The sequence below is a fragment of the Mytilus edulis genome, chromosome 3 (assembly GCF_963676685.1).
Source record: "Mytilus edulis chromosome 3, xbMytEdul2.2, whole genome shotgun sequence".
Taxonomy (NCBI): domain Eukaryota; kingdom Metazoa; phylum Mollusca; class Bivalvia; order Mytilida; family Mytilidae; genus Mytilus; species Mytilus edulis.
In genome coordinates this window covers 32403726-32409725 of record NC_092346.1, presented here as the reverse complement: position 1 = coordinate 32409725, position 6000 = coordinate 32403726, and positions in this window count along the sequence as shown.

Below are 6000 nucleotides of genomic sequence, written 5' to 3'. Positions count from 1 at the left end.
ACAATAACACATTGACTTATTGTAAATCCGAGTAGGGGTGCGATAAAGGATAGCCATGCGATAAAGGGTGCGTATTAATGTTGCGCGATATGGATTAAATAGCAGGCTATTTATCATATATTCAAAACTACTGTATTTACTACTAAATATATGATAAAAACTAATATCATGGTTGTAACAATAACACATTGACTAATATCATGATTGTAACAATAACCCATTGACTTATATTATGATTGTAACAATAACACATTGACTAATATTATGATTCTAACAATAACACATTGACTAATATCATGATTCTAACAATAACACATTGACTAATATTATGATTAAAACAATAACACATTGACTAATATTATGATTCTAACAATAACACATTTGACTAATATTATGATTAAAACAATAACACATTGACTAATATTATGATTCTAACAATAACACATTGACTAATATTATGATTGTAACAATAACACATTGACTAATATTATGATTGTAACAATAACACATTGACTAATATTATGATTGTAACAATAACACATTGACTAACATCATGATTGTAACAATAACACATTGACTAATATTATGATTGTAACAATAACACATTGACTAGAATCATGGTTATAACAACAACACATTGACTAATATCATGATTCTAACAATAACACATTGACTAATATTATGATTAAAACAATAACACATTAACTAATATTATGATTCTAACAATAACACATTGACTAATATCATGATTGTAACAATAACACATTGACTAATATTATGATTGTAACAATAACACATTGACTAGAATCATGGTTATAACAACAACACATTGACTAATATCATGATTCTAACAATAACACATTGACTAATATTATGATTAAAACAATAACACATTAACTAATATCATGATTGTAACAGTAACAAATTGACTAATATTATGATTCTAGCAATTACACATTGACTAATATTATGATTAAAACAATAACACATTGACTAATATTATGATTCTAACAATAACACATTGACTAATATTATGATTAAAACAATCACACATTAACTAATATCATGATTGTAACAATAACACATTGACTAATATTATGATTCTAACAATAACACATTGACTAATATTATGATTCTAACAATAACACATTGACTAATATTATGATTCTAATAATAACACATTGACTAATATTATGATTCTAACAATAACACATTGACTAATATTATGATTAAAACAATAACACATTGACTAATATCATGATTCTAATAATAACCCATTGACTAATATTATGATTAAAACAATAACACATTGACTAATATCATGATTCTAACAATAACACATTGACTAATATCATGATTCTAACAATAACACATTGACTAATATTTAACACATTATTGTTATTAAAATTATTGTTATTAAGATTATAACAATGACTTAAAATCAAACATACTTTTGTCAGTAACACATTGATTCTAACAATTATAAACCGACTAATCATGATTTTAACAATAACGTTTTGACGAACGAGATATCTGATAATAGCACTGTGACGAATCATGATGAAAAGCGATAAATATGCCAATAACACTGATTTGGAAGATTTAACATTTACTCAACAAAATATCAAGGTAATAACAATAACCCAATAACACGATAACAAAACATCTGACCAAAAACTGGTTGACTCATTACAGATCTGGCTAACAAAGTAAATACAACCGACTTTATTTCTGAAAATAACACAAAAGACGAAATAAAGATACTAGTATGACAAAAATTAATACCTACAAATATGTAATATTACAGCAATACAATAATTAAAGATATAAGATTTATTTCATTGTGATAACAAAATAAACAATGCTGAATATAAAAGAAAAGAACACTATTATCTACGAATATTATCTGTGGATACATTTATTATTTTCTATGGTTATCACTTTGAGTTTATTTGTAGCTATTCATATTTGATATATAAATATATACATATTAGAAAGTCGTTCAGACTTAAAAGTTGGTTAAACGTGTGACAAATCTGATAATATGACTGGACACAACTCTGATACCAATTAAGAGACAACTGACAACTCTGATAATACGACAGTCAGTGGACACTGATAACTTTGATAACACTACAGTGGATTCTGACAACTCTGATAACACCACAGTGGATTCTGATAACTTTGATAACATATTACTGGATACTGACAACTTTGATTATACGACAGTTGATACTTACATTTCTGATAACACTGTAGTTGATACTGACAACCATGATAACACTACAGAAGATCCTCAAAACTCTAAGACCACTACCATGGATACTGACAACTCTGATACATTACAGTGTATACTGACAACTCTGATAACATTAGAGTGGAAACTGACAACTCTGATAACATTACAGTGGATACTGACAACTCTGATAACACTACAGTGGATACTGACAACTATGTTAACACTTCAATAGATACTGACAACCTTGAAAACACTACAGTATATAGTGATAACTAAGATAACGCTACAGTGGATACTGACAACTCTTGTAACACTACAGTGGGTACTGACAACTCTTATTACAATACAGTGAATACTGTAGATACTGACAACTCTCTTGGCATGACATTAGATACTAACGACTCTGATAACACTACAGTAGATACTTACAACTCTGATAACACTTTGTGTTCAGTAGATACGGACAACTTTGGTATCATGACGTTAGATACTAACGGCTCTGATAACACTACAGTAGATACGGATAACTTTGATATCATGACGTTAGATACTAACAACTATGATAACACTACAGTAGATACGGATAACTTTGATATCATGACGTTAGATACTAACAACTCTGATAACACTACAGTAGATACGGAAAACTTTGATATCATGACGTTAGATACTAACAACTATGATAACACTACAGTAGATACTGACGACTTTGATTACACTACAGTAGATACTAACAACTCTGATAACGATTTGTGTACAGTAGATACGGACAACTTTGATATCATCACGTTAGATACTAACGACTCTGATAACACTACAGTAGATACGGACAACTTTGATATCATGACGTTAGATACTAACAACTCTGATAACACTACAGTAGATACGGATAACTTTGATATCATGACGTTAGATACTAACAACTATGATAATACTACAGTAGATACTGACGACTTTGATAACACTACAGTAGATACTAACAACTCTGATAACGCTTTGTGTACAGTAGATACAGACAACTTTGATATCATCACGTTAGATACTAACGACTCTGATAACACTACAGTAGATACGGACAACTTTGATATCATGATGTTAGATACTAACGGCTCTGATAACACTACAGTAGATACTGATAACTTTGATATCATGACGTTAGATACTAACAACTATGATAACACTACAGTAGATACTGACGACTTTGATAACACTACAGTAGATACTAACAACTCTGATAACGCTTTGTGTACAGTAGATACGGACAACTTTGATATCATCACGTTAGATACTAACGACTCTGATAACACTACAGTAGATACGGACAACTTTGATATCATGACGTTAGATACTAACAACTCTGATAACACTACAGTAGATACGGACAACTTTGATATCATGACGTTAGATACTAACAACTCTGATAACACTACAATAGATACTGACGACTCTGATAACACTACAGTAGATACAAACAACTCTGATAACACTTTGTGTACCGTAAATACGGACAGCTTTGATATCATGACGTTAGATACTAACGACTCTGATAACACTACAGTAGATACGGACAACTTTGATAACTGACGTTAGATACTGACAACTCTGATAACACTACAGTAGATACGAACATCTTTGATAACATTACCGTGGATATTGACAACTCTGTTAATACTGCAGTAGATACTGATACCTCTTATAACACAACAGTGGATGCTGACAACTATGATAACACTAGTGGATTCTGACAACTTTGATAACACTACAGTGGATTCTGACCACTTTGATAACACTAGAGTGGATTCTGACAACTTTGATAACACTACAGTGGATTCTGACAACTTTGATAACATATTACTGGATACTGACAACTTTGATTACACGAAAGTTGATACTTACATTTCTGATAACACTATAGTTGATACCGACAAATCTGATAACTCTATAGTGGATACTGACAACCATGATAACACAAAAGTAGATACTCAAAACTCTGAGACCACTACCATGGATATTGATAACTCTGATACATTACAGTGTATACTGACAACTCTGATAACATTACAGTGGATACTGACAACTCTGATAACATTAGAGTGGATACTGACAACTCTGATAACATTAGAGTGGATACTGACAACTCTGATAACATTAGAGTGGAAACTGACAACTCTGATAACATTACAGTGGAAACTGACAACTCTGATATCATTACAGTGGATAATGACAACTCTGATAACATTACAGTGGATACTGACAACTCTGATATTAATATCGTGGATACTGACAACACTATAGTTAATACTGACAACCTGATAACACTAGGTTACTACCTATTTAATAGTTTTACATTTGATGTCAGTTGATTTTGGGAAATGCTCTTTTGATCTTCTATTCATATTTGATATTTGCAATCTTGTTCTTGATTATTCCTCCTTAGATAGTAAGTGGCTGGTTCATAATGGTCAATCAAGATTTTTTTTGTTATTTTTCTATTTATATATTATTTTTTCCTTCATTTTGTTGCATTTCAGATATTCTTCTATATAAAATTGTTGTTGGGAGCTTTCTAGGTAGAGGCGTTTCTTCTTTGATAACATTTTTTGGTATGTGTAATCAATGTTGGTTTGTGATGTTTTAAATTTGTAGATGTAAAATGAACGCTTTTTGACTCAATAAAAATATGTATTTCATTTTCGTTAATAGAAGGGAAAATTAAATCAACAAAAACTGATACTAAACAAATAAGAAAACTTTCACAGTACTTTTTCTATCTTAATTTCTCAACGTATAATTGTTCATTATAAAAAAATCAAACCTAACTTAGTTGAAATGAAAATGAAGGTGAGTTCATGTCAACATATTCTAAAAAATTTCAATATATAAATTTACATACTTTATTTATGAATGACTGTTAAAGAAATAGATCTTAATAAATTTGTCATGCATTTCAGGCAAAAGATTCCTGAAAATGGACTATGAAAATCAGTAGGAGAAAAATTTTGGACACTTTATTTTATATTTTCTGCTTTATATATCTATATGTTAAAAGACATGAAGAACAAGAATGTGTCCATAGTACACGGATGCCCCACTTGCATTATCATTTTCAATGTTTAGTGGACTGTGAAATTTGGGTGGAAAATCTAATCTGGCATTAAAATTAGAAAGATCAAGTCATAGGAAACATGTGTACTAAGTTTCAAGTTGATTGGACCTCAACTCAATCAAAAACTACCTAGACCAAAAAAAACTTTAACCTGAAACTTGCACTATCCTTTCTATGTTCAATGGACAGTGAAATTTGGGTCAAAAAATCAAATTTGGCATTAAAATTAGAAAGATCGTATCATAGGCTATACAAAGTTTCAAGTTGATTGGACTTCAACTTAATCCAAAACTACCTTGACCAAAAACTTTAACCTGAAGCAGGACAGACAAACGAACAGATGAACAGACACACAGACCAGAACATAATGCCCCTCTACTATTGTAGGTGGGCAGACACACAGACCAAAAACATGATGCCCCTCTACTATCTTAGGTGGGTCATACAAATGGAACTTTTTATTTTGGGGGCTCTTTATAGCTTGCTGTTTGGTGTGAGCCAGGGCTCCTAGTTGAAGACCTTGACCTGGATGGAGACTTGTCTCATAACACATCTTCTTATATCTAATCAGAAGGTTTTATCTGAACTAGTTTTGGTACCATATGAATCATGGAAAAATCAAATATTTGACTGATCATTTTTATCATCTTTTAAA